Source organism: Acanthaster planci, linkage group LG10 (assembly GCF_054643075.1).
Source record: "Acanthaster planci isolate LZ-2023a linkage group LG10, COTS_SCS, whole genome shotgun sequence".
NCBI classification, from domain to species: Eukaryota; Metazoa; Echinodermata; class Asteroidea; order Valvatida; family Acanthasteridae; genus Acanthaster; species Acanthaster planci.
In genome coordinates this window covers 11,684,453-11,699,091 of record NC_141786.1, presented here as the reverse complement: position 1 = coordinate 11,699,091, position 14,639 = coordinate 11,684,453, and the positions used below count along the sequence as shown (strand labels likewise).

Below are 14,639 nucleotides of genomic sequence, written 5' to 3'. Positions count from 1 at the left end.
GAAATCTTCAAGTTTCATCTTTGAAACCTCCCCGCCTTCTTCGGTTGAACATGATGGGGTTGCACAGACTGACTTCGTTCGCTTTCTGCCAGACTGGTCTGATTTGTCTGCCCCGAGCACCCTGGAGGAGTTGAAGTTCCCGGTTGCAAGCTTTATGAAGGAACGATGACAGGTGGACTACATCGGCATTCGTCCTTGGTACAGCGTTCTGTGTGCGTGTGTAGACACAAGTTCTCGCCAGTTCAATTCACACAACTGCAGAAGCTCTTCTGCACGTTCCGTTTTGTGTTTTTGACCGGACTCTAAGGCACTTCGTTTCAAGATGAGTGCACAAGTCTTGAATAACACCTCTTGAATAACAAATCTTCAGCACAAGTGACATAATACAACTGTTTGTCTTCCCTGAAGCCCACAATATATATATATATCGTGCACGGCCTTCACAACATCTGAGCTTTTCGGACTGCATACGTATACCTATTCCACTGGCACGTCCACTCTAACAGCGGCATAAGATCTACATCAGCCTATCGACAACATGGGGGGGGATGGATAGCAGCCACACTTTAACCACGCTCTAACTAATAGCATGGTACTATAGCCAGCACTGGGGCCATGTATTTAATGATGTAGTAAACCGTACCGAGATAGGGTCTGGTCATGTTCAACATTCTACTTCAAATTAAATTGTTTTACTCAGCATATTTTCCACTAGAAGACACCTACATCTCAGAACGGCTATAGAAGTCCACAGGCGTGATGGCAAGGTGACGCTATGATGCTTTTGGACAGTTTGGAGGCTTTTATATTTGTTGGGGTTATGCTGTCCACTGCACTTGGCGACGTTTATTGTGCTCACCAATGCGGATCGGACAAGGTAGCAAGAGAGCTACGGAGGGCGCTATTCCATCCAGGGATGCGCCGAAACTGTCCATTTCGAGCGGGTGTTTTTGAACACCCGGTGTGTTTAATGCGCACACCAATGAGGACGGCTTCCAAATGCCTTGAAATTTCGCTAACCCTTATAAATGCTGATTGCGGCTTCAAATTTCACGTTACTGCGAACTGAGGACGTCCTCGATTTACAATCTGACCTCGATTCGCGGCTGTGTTAATACATAGAAGAGCTCCGTCGGCACCTTTCACAAGTACGCCATCACATACATTTCTACTCATACTGTGCGGATCTTACCTAATTCAAATCATTTCAAAACTCTTGCAGATAAAGTATTTCCATTCATCTATTACAAGGATTTATAAAGCGTAATATCGTGCAATGAATTTGATTTTTACGCCACCCCCATGGACTTTACATAATGCATGGTATCCTTTGCCCTTATTTTCGTATTATACGCACTAAACTAATTTCCGTCCAATGCGTAGTCTCCAGAGACGTCGCACATGACGTGTGAACTGTTGAATTTTGTTATATACGCCATCAACAGTAACCTTTGCTCTCATTTCATATCGTGCGCACTTCCCGTCCAGTGCCTACGTACAGGACGTTTGAAATTTTTTTTCAGAGTTTTGCTCACGTTCTAAACAAAAAATATCTAAAAAATTCATAGGATATATGAAACTCCAGCTCCAGATAATAATTGCGTGTGATGTCATCATGACGTCTTGATTCATTATTAAATTCTGAGTATTTATAACACATAGTGTTTCAGTCCCTCGGTAGTTAAAGTGGAAGCAAGGGTCCGCGCTGCACCCCTATCATGGAATTATGATACCATAAATGATACGCATGGATGTCCCACGCTATTGAAAAAGCTATACTTTTCAAGTTTATTTGTATTTTGTAAGTAGAATTAAATATGTGCTCGGCCCATCTTTGATGGTTGTTGAAGACCAGCTTAGGAGAAGAGGCACGCCTAAATGACCTGAGCCAAAGCTGGGGGAAATGATTAGTGTCTATTCTCCTGAGTCGGTCTTAGACATACCAGCCAAGAACAGTGGCAGTAGCACGCTGAGCTTTCACTCCAACATAATGTTTGGTTGCATGGGCGTCGTTCAGATGCTGGAGGGAGGGGGAAGCGAGCTTTTATTTCGAGGAGGGGAAATTTCCAGGGGGTTGGGTGAGCAAAGCACTCGTTAGCTACGAACTGCTGATAAGTGGAAGGTGGTCGACTTTGAGACTTTTTCAAGTTTTCATCTGCATTAATCCCTTTTGTTTCATTTCCTTTCATTTACTTGTCACTCTTATTTCATTTTTTTCGGGGGAGTGGGGTGGGGTTGGGAAGATCCACTTACTCCTCTCAGGATCCTGTGGTCAATTGCCTTCGAGTTTCTGGATGGCAAAACAGCTGTACCACTTGCAACAACCAAACCAAATCCACGTTTCATTTCAGTTACTGCATTTCATCAACTGCATATTTGGTCCATGCAGCCCCGGCCACATAAAAACACATACTGTTTTTAGAACAAGTCATCCGTTGCTAACATCTTATTTAATGTGTTAACACACCAGCAACAAAAAGAATTGCTTCATTGCTACAACACCTAAAAATGTTTATTTACGCTTACCACGTTTTACTCCTCTGTTAGAATACTACCAAAAAGTCTCCATTTACTATTTTCTTTCTATTTCGACTGTCATGCGTCAATCGTTGCAGGTGTGAATTTCCTTTTATTGCATTAAGTCACCACATTTGAACAATCAACATGGCTTCCAAAATGGCATACACAAAATACGTAGTATTTCTGATAGGATTGGCTGGAATCTGCAATTGTAAAGAGAGAAGCCAGAGAAGTAGGTCGCATTAGGATGCACAGTAATGCACTACGATTAAACCTATTTTCAGCCATACCGACTGATGAATGAGAAACACGATGGCTGAACCCTCGTGGCACTGACAAAACGAAATTCAGATGAAGCTTGGAGACCCGAGTAGTTATTTCCTATTGGAATTCAAGCGTTGACAACTCTGACGGAAGAAATTTTTACGGGATCTCTTTGAACCCTATCAAACCCTCAGTCTCATTTGTTCAAAATAAATATGCAGTTTTGCCTAATGGCTGACACACAAGGCTGTTCTATGTCGTTTCGTTTGTCACCAAACTGTATGATACCACTTTCCTGGACTGACGTTTCAGTCAACATGAGCACGTTTGTATAGCAGCAACCACTGGTAATTGCTTACTTTAACAGCGACACCCATTTGCAAGGCCAGTTGGTCCTCCTGTTCATGGTGAATTGTAACACGCTTCTTGGCGAATTCCAATTTTATGGCCATCGTCCTGATACAAAATGGGCACAACGACATATGTAATACTGCCCAACTCACACGAACACAGACAGCAACTTGGGAGGAAATCCTACTGTCGGTCACATTTTGCCATTTGTTGCTCTCTCTGCGTTCACAGTCTCTGCAATCACGTGGAATCATTTTTGGTTTAATGCAAAATTTGATGGATATAGGTTTTCCCGGCTAATTTCGGAAAATGTGAAATTTACTTTGTAAAATAAAAATTTAATTTGGCGTAGCGACTGAAAACCTGGTTTCATTTTCACATTTCATATAAGCGGTAACAATAAGTGATTGTGATTTCGGTTTGACATTATTCGTTGCCAATTATAACAAATGTGCATTCTTATTCGCCCAAAAGGAGTGTTTTACTGTGACCCTTCGGAATCGAGTATTCATTTCATTCGCTGTAATTCAAATTCGCAAAATATACATTCAATTTGATTACAACACACAAGGCAATCATGACTCCACTTTGATGACAAATGTGATGTTACTCATTAAGCATTATAAACTGTACACTATTTAAGGTCTTTATGATTTTTTGGAATCTCTCGTTTCAACCCTTGCAAGAAGGTATGTGTGAGCTTCAATTCCGCTGTTTGATGCGACTGTGGCAAAAACGTTGCACAGGAAGGAACGTTCCCTCAGCCTCGGTGTTTAATTGGTATTTGTATAGTTGTCGGTGTTTTTCCAAAGAGAATATGAGTGGTATATTTCGGTAATGATTATTCAAACATTTGTGACCCACCATCCCAAATCCAGGCTGAAGTAGGTAACGTCATAACCCTAAAATAGTGGAACTTCCACATTCAGATTTTCATGGGGGTTTTACAGCTATCACTACCCGTAAGAAGCTTACTGCAGACAGAATTTTGATTTAACATGGTTAACTTTCAAGTGTAAAAAAAGCAGAAAGCAAGGAATTGTCCAACATCACAAATACCCACTTCAGCCTAGTTTTGGGACTGTGGGTCACATTTAACCAATCAACAAATGCTTCTAAGAATATAATAGGAAGATTTCCACATACAGACGCCAGTAATTATTCCCAACAGTGACCGTCAGAATGTCGTAAGAAGGAAAACCATGTCCAGAAAAGATCAATTTAGAGAAGAAAAAACTGAGTCGTTTACTTTGAAACCACTTAAAATTTTTCAGACCAGTCTCGTAGGTTTTGTGCACAGGGTGTCAAGTGGCGTCTGTTTGTGGAACTCTTTCCAATATAACTTCTGTGACCACACAAACGAATTCCAATTCTTGAGCGGGTGTACCTTAAATAACGCTTTGTGCGAAATCGCCTGAATATTTTGCGAAATAGATTGACTTAAAATTAAGATTAATGCAGGATTGCAGAAGTGCATTCAGTTCCGCGCAAAAATAAATTTCAGCACACTGAACTTAGTGCATTATTTGGAAATTGAACCCTGACTTTATACGACTGAATGCACCCTCATTGAAATAGCCTTTGTATTTGTTAAATAGAAACGGGGATTTGACTGTTCATTCTATTTTGCTCGAAAAAAAGTTTTTCTTAATCTTGCCAGGTAATTGTTCTAAACATCCCACTGTTCATCCAGATGTGCAGTGGGCTGTGCCTACATGCAAAAGCTGTTCCTCAGATTAGCTTTGCACCCCCCACACTTTCCAAATGGCTGAACAGAGTAATCACCAAACTGCTGGCAAATTGATCAACAACCGAGTGTAGTTTTGGTCCAAACCACTTCAACACCCTAGGCCGATCCCGGTCCTCTCTAATACGCAGAAACATGGTGAACGTTAAGCAATTGCTCATCTGGATAGCGTTTGCCTGCAATTGCTGTTGCTCGTGCAAAAAAGAAGAAGCATTCGTTAGCTTTACTTTTATGGATAAAAACGTAAGCAAAAGCCTCCAAGAAGTAATTGCTAGTATTTATGTATGCGGCCAATGTAGCAAGAGTGCGACGTAGACCGGTAAGAAGACTAGTCACATTTAAATAAGCAATCGTGTCACTTGGTTGAGTGCATGCAGACGACCTGTGTAGAGATGAGATGCGATTGGCTTACACGTTGTCCAGTATTGTATCGTGTGATTAAACTTGCGCGTGGACCTCAGTTGCGTAGTTGCTGAGTAGTAGTAGAGTTGTTCGGACCATACTATGAGTTATTACGGCCAATAAGGTAAAAGTCAGCCAATAATGTAATACCAACCGATAATATAATGATCCAAGCGACCCATAATGTAAAAAAAATCGGCTGATAATGTAATAACGCAAAAACTGGCCAATCATGTAATTACACGGAGGCCGATGATGAAATAACCGTAGTGTTGCTTGTTTCTTAAAAGGCTATGGGGGACTTAGGTTTTTGTTTAGTTTTCCCTACAGATCCATCTTATTTTAAGCCATTGCTTTTGAAGTGACCATTGTTCTTTTTTTAAATCAAATTATAACTGACCATGGACATCATCTTGTTCCAAGGTATATATAACATGCAGATGAATTATGGTGACCTCATTACAAAATAAATCTTGTTCTTTTATTTAGTGTTGAGGTGATTTCAATTAACAGCACAGTCACCAATTGGGCTTGATTGGCATTTGAAAACTTCAAAGCTCTATGCATGTATCTCCATCCCTTAAGTACATGTCCCACTGGGTTGCAAATAGCGAAAAAAGAGAAGTATTCAGGAAGAAAATTGACATCATGTTACGATTACGTCATCAGTTAACATTTTGCGTGACATTAAAGATGTATCCCTTAAAGCCTGGTACGAAAGTTACACGCAAAAAATAAGGCATTCTTTGGCATATCTGTGGAGAATATCCAGCAAATAATTAGTCAAAATAAGTCACTTAATAAAATAAGAATGAAGGGCCTTTATACCTTCTTCCACACACTCGCTAAATCAAGAGTATGTAAGGAGACGGGGAACAGTAGCAATATAAAGAAACAATACAAATCTGCAAACACATTACAGCCTTAATGAACATTGTTTATGAATTTAAATTATGTTTCAATGAAATATTCAAGAAATTAATGTTTCATGCATACCTTGTCATAAAGTAGTATAATTTATGTGATCCTCGAAAAGTGCTGGTAACCAAAAAATAAATAAAAATAAAACACTGATCACTCCTTTTAAATAGGACTAAGTATTATGGTTTTGTACGCAAATCGAACAATAAATGACCCTGTAAAAACCAAACGGTATGCACAATATTGCTTTATTTTTCACCATCGTAAACTTCTTAAGACTTACAGGACGTAGGCCTTATTAATAGTACACAAACTATCGCCGCCTGGCAGAATGAATATCATACTCTCTGAGAAACAAGCCTGAGTGAACCCTGGCAAGTCAGCATCCTTACCTCTCAGTTCAACAGTATATACTGTGATTAATAACCTCTAGCCTTGCAAATAGACGAAAGTGAAAAAAATATCCTTGCACACATACCTGTCAAAATCTCGTCCTGGCTCAAGCTACCCTCATTTTCCACTTGATTTTGTTCTTGTTTTCATAGACACATGGCTTGTTTTTCAGCTTTATGTAGTTTTTATAAGAGGGATCAGCAGGGATAACTCCAAGGAAACCTAAGTCCCCCAAAGCATCAACTGTTATTACATGATCGACGGGTTTTGGGTTTATCAGCCGATTTTTATAACATTGTGGGTCGCTTGGGTTATTACATTTATTGGTCAATTGTTATTACACTGTCGGCCCGTATTACATTATTGATCGATTCTTACATTATATGCCGCAACAGAAGCTGTTTGAGGAGCGGTAAGGTAAGCATCTTTTTTGTTGTCGAGTTCAGGCTTGGTATATTGTTTACTTGGAGTAGCTGCCTTTGGTGCGTGTGGTTTACTAAGTGACGGCAATTATTTTGTGTTGTTGTGTGCAAGGCTTATTAGAAGGGCCGAAACCGCTAGGTCGGCGCCGATGGTCAGCGTACGTTTGCCCAGTAGCAATCGCTGTATAAGTGTAGGGAATAAGTGTAAAGGGTATAGCTGCAATGAATTATTTTCAATATAAACCTTGGAAATGAGTCGTTGTGCATTAGGGTACCTTATTTTCAACTTTTGTTTCAATATTTCAAAAGATACTTTACTGCTTTTTCTTTTTTTATGCTGATGATACTATTCATGATGTCATCTCAGGAAGAAGCCTCAATGTTACATGGGTTTGCAAATAAGAAATTCTGGCATTTTTGTATTTTTACTGGACTCAGTTTTCTCCTTTTTGTTGGTTCATTGTTTATGTACATATCAATACGCAAGAATCAATCAATTACTCAGAATTGTTTTCAGTGAGGAACGTCTGGGTTCAAAATTTCAAAAGAAAACCTTTGCGATGCAATATGCCTTCCTTGGAAGACATCGTAGCCAGAAATCCATCATTTTATGTAGTGAGTCGCCGTTCTTTATTGTGGTGAAGAATACTAGGTCTATTAAGCCACACACAGGTGGTTCGTTCTTAGTAGGAGCCATGATCTTGTAAATCACACACGTAGCTTGGAGTGAGGAATAGAACAAACTGCACTTGTCGTAAAGCTTCAAGCGTGGGTGTGGAGTGTTCTCAGGGTCGAGAGCGCCGTTGGGATATACTGTTCATGGGTTAAGCGGTGAACTGGGACTGACCTATCTTTCTTCTAACTGCGTCCCATGCGTTTGAGTAAACAAACATGCAGCTATATGGTAAACCATACATACACTCAAATGAACTCCACTGCTAAATGTTTATTGTTATTACAAACATTGCAGTCAACCATACAGCCACATAACGAGGTAGCCAGCCTTCCACATGTGCCATTCAGCCACACAGCAGGTTCAATAAATAAATACACGTTTATCGAACACATTTCATAACTTAGTGCCCTATCCAGTTCTTTTTTCAGTTCTTTTAAAGCAAAAAAAGTCTAACAAATTTTAAACACACACACCCACAAAACAAAAACACACAAAACACATACACAAAAGAACATCGGTTTCCCGAACCAATTGAACCGATGAACCATTCCCATTAAAAATCTAAAGATAGGATTATATCCCCTCTCCCAGATTCAAACACTAGTACGCCTTCGTGATGATGGGAGCACAACACGCAGAATCAGGACGGGAGGACAACTCGAAGACGAGCACGTTAACGCCTCATATGGTGTGGTTTGCTGAAGGATGTGGCATAACTGTGTAGCATGTTTAGAAATGTAAATATAGGCTACTCTACTTGCTGAATGACCGCCCCTCGAAAAAAAATGGTAGACCCTGCGTAGAGTCAAATCATTGAGAGTCCTCATTGGTACGTACATGAAACAACATGGCCTCAACACAAATCGTGAGTGTCATTGCCATCGCGCTGCAGAACAGGTACATTTAAAGCCAATTTTGGAAAGCTGTTACGAGTTTGCTATGGCCTTGTGGTAAGTCTTATACAAATTTATGCGATGACTTTGCCGACCTGCAGATGTAGGGGGTATTCAGCCTGCTTGCAGGCTGACATATCTAGCAACAGACCGGCACACCCATTATGCATTGGCTAATACAGTTGAACGACAGACCATGGCAAAATGAGCACACAGGTCTGCTGTATCTGCCGTGGTCTGTATTATAGACTTGTCACAGTCCCTTTTCTATTTCAATTTCTGACACTCCCAACATGAAAAACAAAAGAAATTAAAATAGCATGCGCCTGAAAGAATGTCTGACCACTCTCCCCCTGTGTATGGAAATGGAGGACGCATTAGTAAATGAACAATCTCACTGGCGCTCAGAATGCGAAGCCTTTTCTTCTTTTAGCAAATTGTTTATATTAACATGCATTATGATCAGTCGAGTGCGGGTAGTGCCTACGTCGCGATTTTGTTTCCGTAGGAATACCGCTGAACTGATCTCCAATGACCAGCGTACCGCCTGCGGGACGTGTATGGGGAAGGAGCGTAATCATACATGTCTCCTTAAAGGGGATGGGCTATGTAGGGTTACATTGACGTCGTATGATAGTTTTCAACCGTCTTATATACAATAAGTTGGATTAAACTCTCTTTTATGTCATTAAATTAGCAAAACTTCTGTGTGCTTTTTTCAGTCTCCGCCTAGGCTCTTCGCAAGCATTTATCGAAATCGGTCAACGAGGGCTACAGACAAATCTTAATTGGAAAAAATGTGACGTCAATGGTGGATGAATTTCGGCCGCCACCATGAATTTCGTTTTTTTTTAAATATTTAAATTCAAGTAGAACGTAGTGTTTCTGTGGCTAACAAATCAGGGAAACGGTCCATGCAAGCAATTCTCAAGAAATGATTGGTCGATATTATCCTTTTGCTAAGGGGGGGGGGCTCAGGATTATTCCAAGAAGATTGCTGCCGTGAATTAGATTTGTATAAAAGGCAGAGGGTAAGATTTGTTATTCGCATCAACAGGGCCACTCCCATTTCTTTCTTGCTATTTGATTTTATACAGCTTCGTGGACAAGCGGTCTGTTTGCTGATATTTTAGTAGTTTTTTGCGACTGGCATAGAGAGACGTTTACGTTGATGTCAACTTTAATACACTGGTAGAGATACCAGCATTGGTGTTATAGTTGAGCGTCTTAGAAAGAACGTGTGAATTTTGCTTAATTTTGAAAGTACAATATACCTGTACTCGCACTTAGCTAGGAAGTCATGCACGGCCACGATACTGCGTGGGTTACATTTGTCAAAACACACGACGCCATCGCACCCTGCATTATGTGGACTTCTTTTGTGCAGAGGTCCAAACTATGTATGCCACGCCTGCACACCCACGCCTGTAGCCACGGCCCAGTGTTCCCAGAGAATCCGGATCTCTGAGATGCAAAGGCTCATTCTAGAACGTTTGCAGCTTTTGTTTCTAATTCACTGGATGAATTAACGTATACCAGTGAAATTATGCCGTCCCACCTGTTTGTTTCTTATCTGTGGCGGGGAAAAAAGAGCATTTTTTCGTTTTTTCGCAAAGTGCAAAAAAGCATTCGTTTTGTTCTTTTTTTTTTCCTTCTTCTTCTTCATCTTCTGACCAAAAGCCCATTTGTTTTGTGCACGTTTACTCCGCATCATTTTCATCAAACTTACATCATTGAAGGACCTTAGTTCAAAGATGTGGCTAGAACAATGACGTCATGATGACGTCATCAAGTGATTTTTATTGAATTTTTAATATTTCTTTTAGCCAATTGACTTTGTACACGTTTTCGAGGCTTTGTTTTGGTAACTTGACTCCCTTTGATCCCCACCAAAGCTACACCAAAGAAAGACCTTAAGGCAAGGATAATACCAAAATTATCACGTCGTCCGAAGGGTTTTGAACATTTGTTATAATGAGGTAACAAAAAACGGTGGGAGACGTTTGGAACTCTTGAATATATGCTTGAGTAAGAAGTGAAAAATCCAAATGTGGTAGTATCCGAAATGAAGGAATGCCCTTTTCTTAAGAAAAAAAAGAAAAATGCTAAAAAACCTCTACTCTGTGCCTTTTTCTACAATTTATCATTCCCCATTTTTGGTTCTTTTTACTTAATCATTGCAATCGATGGTAAGGAATCTGTATGATAGTTGTTCTTTAAGCTATAATTGGATTAGGCGGATATCAATTTGTTATTTTATTATTGTTATTTTATCCGTTGAATTCCATGCCTAATCGACACTTTCGATTTTTTCCCCATGGAGTTTCATTAGGATTTGAAGGTTCTCCACCTCCAGTTCTTTTTCTTTTGACTGGACAATGGAGATTGATGAATTCTCGACCGTATAAGGTCATCCTTTATATTCTTGTTTATATGAAATATAAACCGTTTATATGCAATGAAGGGTTTGGTTTGGAAGAGTGCATTGAGATATTCATTTTGGTTGATCAAATCCCAGTTTTTAAGAAAGGCCTGCTTCAACACTGAGCGTTGCTCTAGTGTTTAGTATGGCAGGAAAAAAATGAAAGCAACCGGAGTCTCAGGCTCTTTTCCGTTTACTTCGCTTGCTGGAATTCATTTGAGTCTCACCTTTTTGAGGATGGGTTAAATTTGTATGGTTGAATCAGAGTTTTTGAAGTTAATCTCTGAAGAATTCAAGTGCTTTCTCAAAATCTATACATTGTGTGCGCATTTGGTTATGTTCTCCCTTGGTTCATCCACCAAATACTGACTTAATGCGGGCCGAGTCTCGAGCAAGTTATTAAAATAGCTACTCGAGTGTCCAGTTTGGCTTCTGTTCTAAACCGTTCGCCTTTGTAGATGACGAGATCTAGGAAGGTAACTTGTCTATATGAGATTTCTGACGTGAACTTGAGCAATTTGGATTTCGAGTACTAACAAGTTCACCGGCTTGGTCTTTACTACCGTCGAATATTATGAATATGTTACCAAGTGGTTTCACTGAATTACAAAATCACTGGGTGAAGCTATTTTATCGCCTGGTATTAACCAATAATTTACTGGAGTGGTGATTATGTACAGTAATAAGGGTGTATAAAAGGACAGTCAAAAGGGATGCCGATCTGTTTTGACTCTACGCAAGAAAGATACAGAAAATAGATAACCTATGATTTATACCAACAAATAACCAATGAAATTCACCAGGTAATTTAAGACCGTAATTTCCTTAAATATGTATCCAGAATGGATCTGTAAACTGCACATCAGAATGATAGTTCAAGGCTTAATCATTGCCAATAATTATTGGAAACGGCAACACGCAAAGAAGATAATGTTATTTTCGATTACGTTCCAGATACACCAGTGAATTATCGTCAGAATGAAATTTTACAATGAAATTTACAAAATAATTCAATTTGGATTTCAAGCACATTTGTGGAATCGCGTGTATTATGTGCGTTGTTGTTTTGACAATTGGAAACAATTGTCAAAAGCTATTGAAGCAATCGATTGAGTTGGACCTCCGCAACCACTCTTGATAAGGTCCTAACGATTTTTAAAACTCCTGCTCTCTGGATACACTAGTAATGGGCTCGCGGGCGAGTTATTATGTGTTGGCAAGTGTAACCCACCCACTATAAGCACTGTACTCCACAAATCCAAACAAAACAGCAGGTATAATAGTCACTGCAGCTTACATTCCACTTGTTTCATGATTGAGTCAACTGCCCTGTATAAAATTGAGAGAACAGTGCGAAATTTTCAACGCTTAAATTAACAATATTCTAATTTATCTTGCGTAAGATCAACGGATTACAGGCAGCTTGTAATAATCAAACAACATCCGCGGGGTCAGGGTGGAAACAGGCATGACAGGTTCTCATTGACTTAAAAGGAGCAGTTTTCAATGGCTAGGAGTAATCGATGAGTTTACCTTGGAGTAATGCGCCTCCTCGAAAATGTAGAACAGAGGATTTATGAAAAAAAATTCATCCAGGAGCGCCGTCGACTCGTATCCTTGACAACAAAACGAGTAGGCCTATGTAATCATGCACGTGCGCGCGCGATCGTTCTTAATGACAACACTTTCACGTCAGTTTACATGACGATGAAAGTCTCAAAACTCTCTTCTTGGTTTATTCTCTAGTTATCATCAGAAAAGAAGAAACATCGTAAAACTGGCGCGTGTTAAAGAATGTGATGTGCAAAGTGACATGAACTCTTTATATGATGGTTGGCCGACAAAGGTGAAAAAGAGAGAACAAAATTGGTTTTCTTGAAAACTACACTATCTGAGCAGAAATTTTTGACAGACCCATTGAAGACGTTATGCAATTTTTTTCACGTAAGATATTTCAGGATTATACGGTAAATTTGGGATGTCACTAAGCCCCGCTTCACCAATTCCGTGCCAGTAGACATGGGGTTGGAAGCACAAGGACTGATTTACTCGACAACAAGCGAATCCCCGTGATCCACACAGTGCCTAAACTGGAATTAAAGCAATATTAACAATTTGGGTTTCACGAACTGACACATTGGAATCGACGTGAAAAAGACTGATTTTCATTTTCACGAACTGACACTTAAGCTCGTCAAAACAACGTGACATGAATCAAATCCATCCGTTTACTTGTTGCATTGCACAGAAATTTAATGAACAGTCGTCTTAACTGATATAGGGAAGTTAAGATCTATTCTAGTTCATGAAAACGTAAATGCACGGAGTGCTTGCTTAAAGTGCAGCATTGTACTAGGTGCCTACAGTTCGTGAAAACAAAAATACCTCGGTTCTCTAAAATGCCCGCAAATTGGATCAGCTCGCGCACAACTGAGTGTCAGTTTGTGTTGTCTCTGGCGATATGGATGTCACTTCTCGTGCGGAGTGAATCTTGTAAATGAGTACGCGACACCGTGACGAATTCCCCACTTCGCATGAAACCATAAAGGCGCGGAGCGTTGCCGCCCAGAACAAGACCACGTCATATTTTGATGTGTTTGTGTGACGGAGAACGCTACAGCCCTTCGAAAGGACTATTGAAGAAATGGGCTCAAGTTTGTTGGCAGTCGTAACTTCACCGGTTTACAATTTGGAATCAATGAAATCTCGTGTAGGGTCAGGCCAATCCTCTATCCTGTGGTAAAAAGCAACTACTGTGATGTAAGTTGCAATAGTACGGGGCGACACTCCTTTCAGTGACAACCAGGCGACAAATTCCCGATTTTCTTCGACCAACGCAGGCAACAATGTGGTAGACGGCAATCGCGTAATTGGCCTATGCACCAAAAACTTGCATGCTGCATGGTGGCTCAGACTGAAAGTGACAAGAGAATGTTTGACCCGTTTCCAACGTCGTGTCGAACACAATTTAACTTTATTTCTTGTATTTGGCATGGTAAAAGCATATTGGTTGAAACCAGTTTGCCTCGGCAAATTGGTTTTGGCAAAGCAGAGAATTTTGGCTCGACAGGGTCTACCGTGTTTTTGTCATTAAGTAAGGTAGAAGCAGCGTGTTGTTTCAAACTTTGTGCTACTGCCATATCGAATAGAATTCCTATTCAACTCAGTCCTAAGTTTCTTTGATAATTAGGAATGTGCCAAATGGGTGGGCTTGATTACACAATTTCTCTTTCAAAGTCTCGCTTGATATGAGATAAGATAAACTGAAAAAAGACCTTTGAAAATAAAAATCATGTCCGAATATCGGAAATACACATGAATACACTCTCAAATAATATTCAACTGTTCACCTGGGTAAGCTGAATTTGTTTTCTCAGTGACTTGGGCTGAAAGTTCGCAAAAACACGTTTCTTATTGTCCCAGCCACCATGTTGAATTTGTTTAAGTTCGACTTAATGTGTGCGGTGCGAATGTGGGCGGTGCCGGGTAATGGGTATAACCATTTGGACAATGGACAGTATGTGGCACTGGCCAATAAGGGGATAATCCTTAGATCAAAGGATGGTAGGCTGTGTCGCCCTATTTCTGGGGGAAAAGGTCAAACTGTTCCAGACTGACCTCTACACTA

The 14,639-nt window shown here is 40.1% G+C and overlaps 1 protein-coding gene across 3 annotated transcripts in view; it reads left to right on the top strand.

Annotated features, from left to right (window-relative positions):
• The first annotated feature begins 8,455 nt into the window (after positions 1 to 8,455).
• The window catches only part of LOC110989836 (cell adhesion molecule DSCAM-like), a 29,394-nt gene continuing 23,210 nt past the window's right edge, over positions 8,456 to 14,639 (top strand). For 2 of the 3 annotated variants that reach the window (XM_022254496.2, XM_022254493.2), the window contains exon 1: positions 8,488 to 8,646. The gene's annotated coding sequence lies outside the window, so the exon portion shown is untranslated. Of the gene's footprint in view, positions 8,647 to 14,639 lie in introns of all 3 variants that reach the window. The other variant, XM_022254494.2, reaches the window with a different exon arrangement.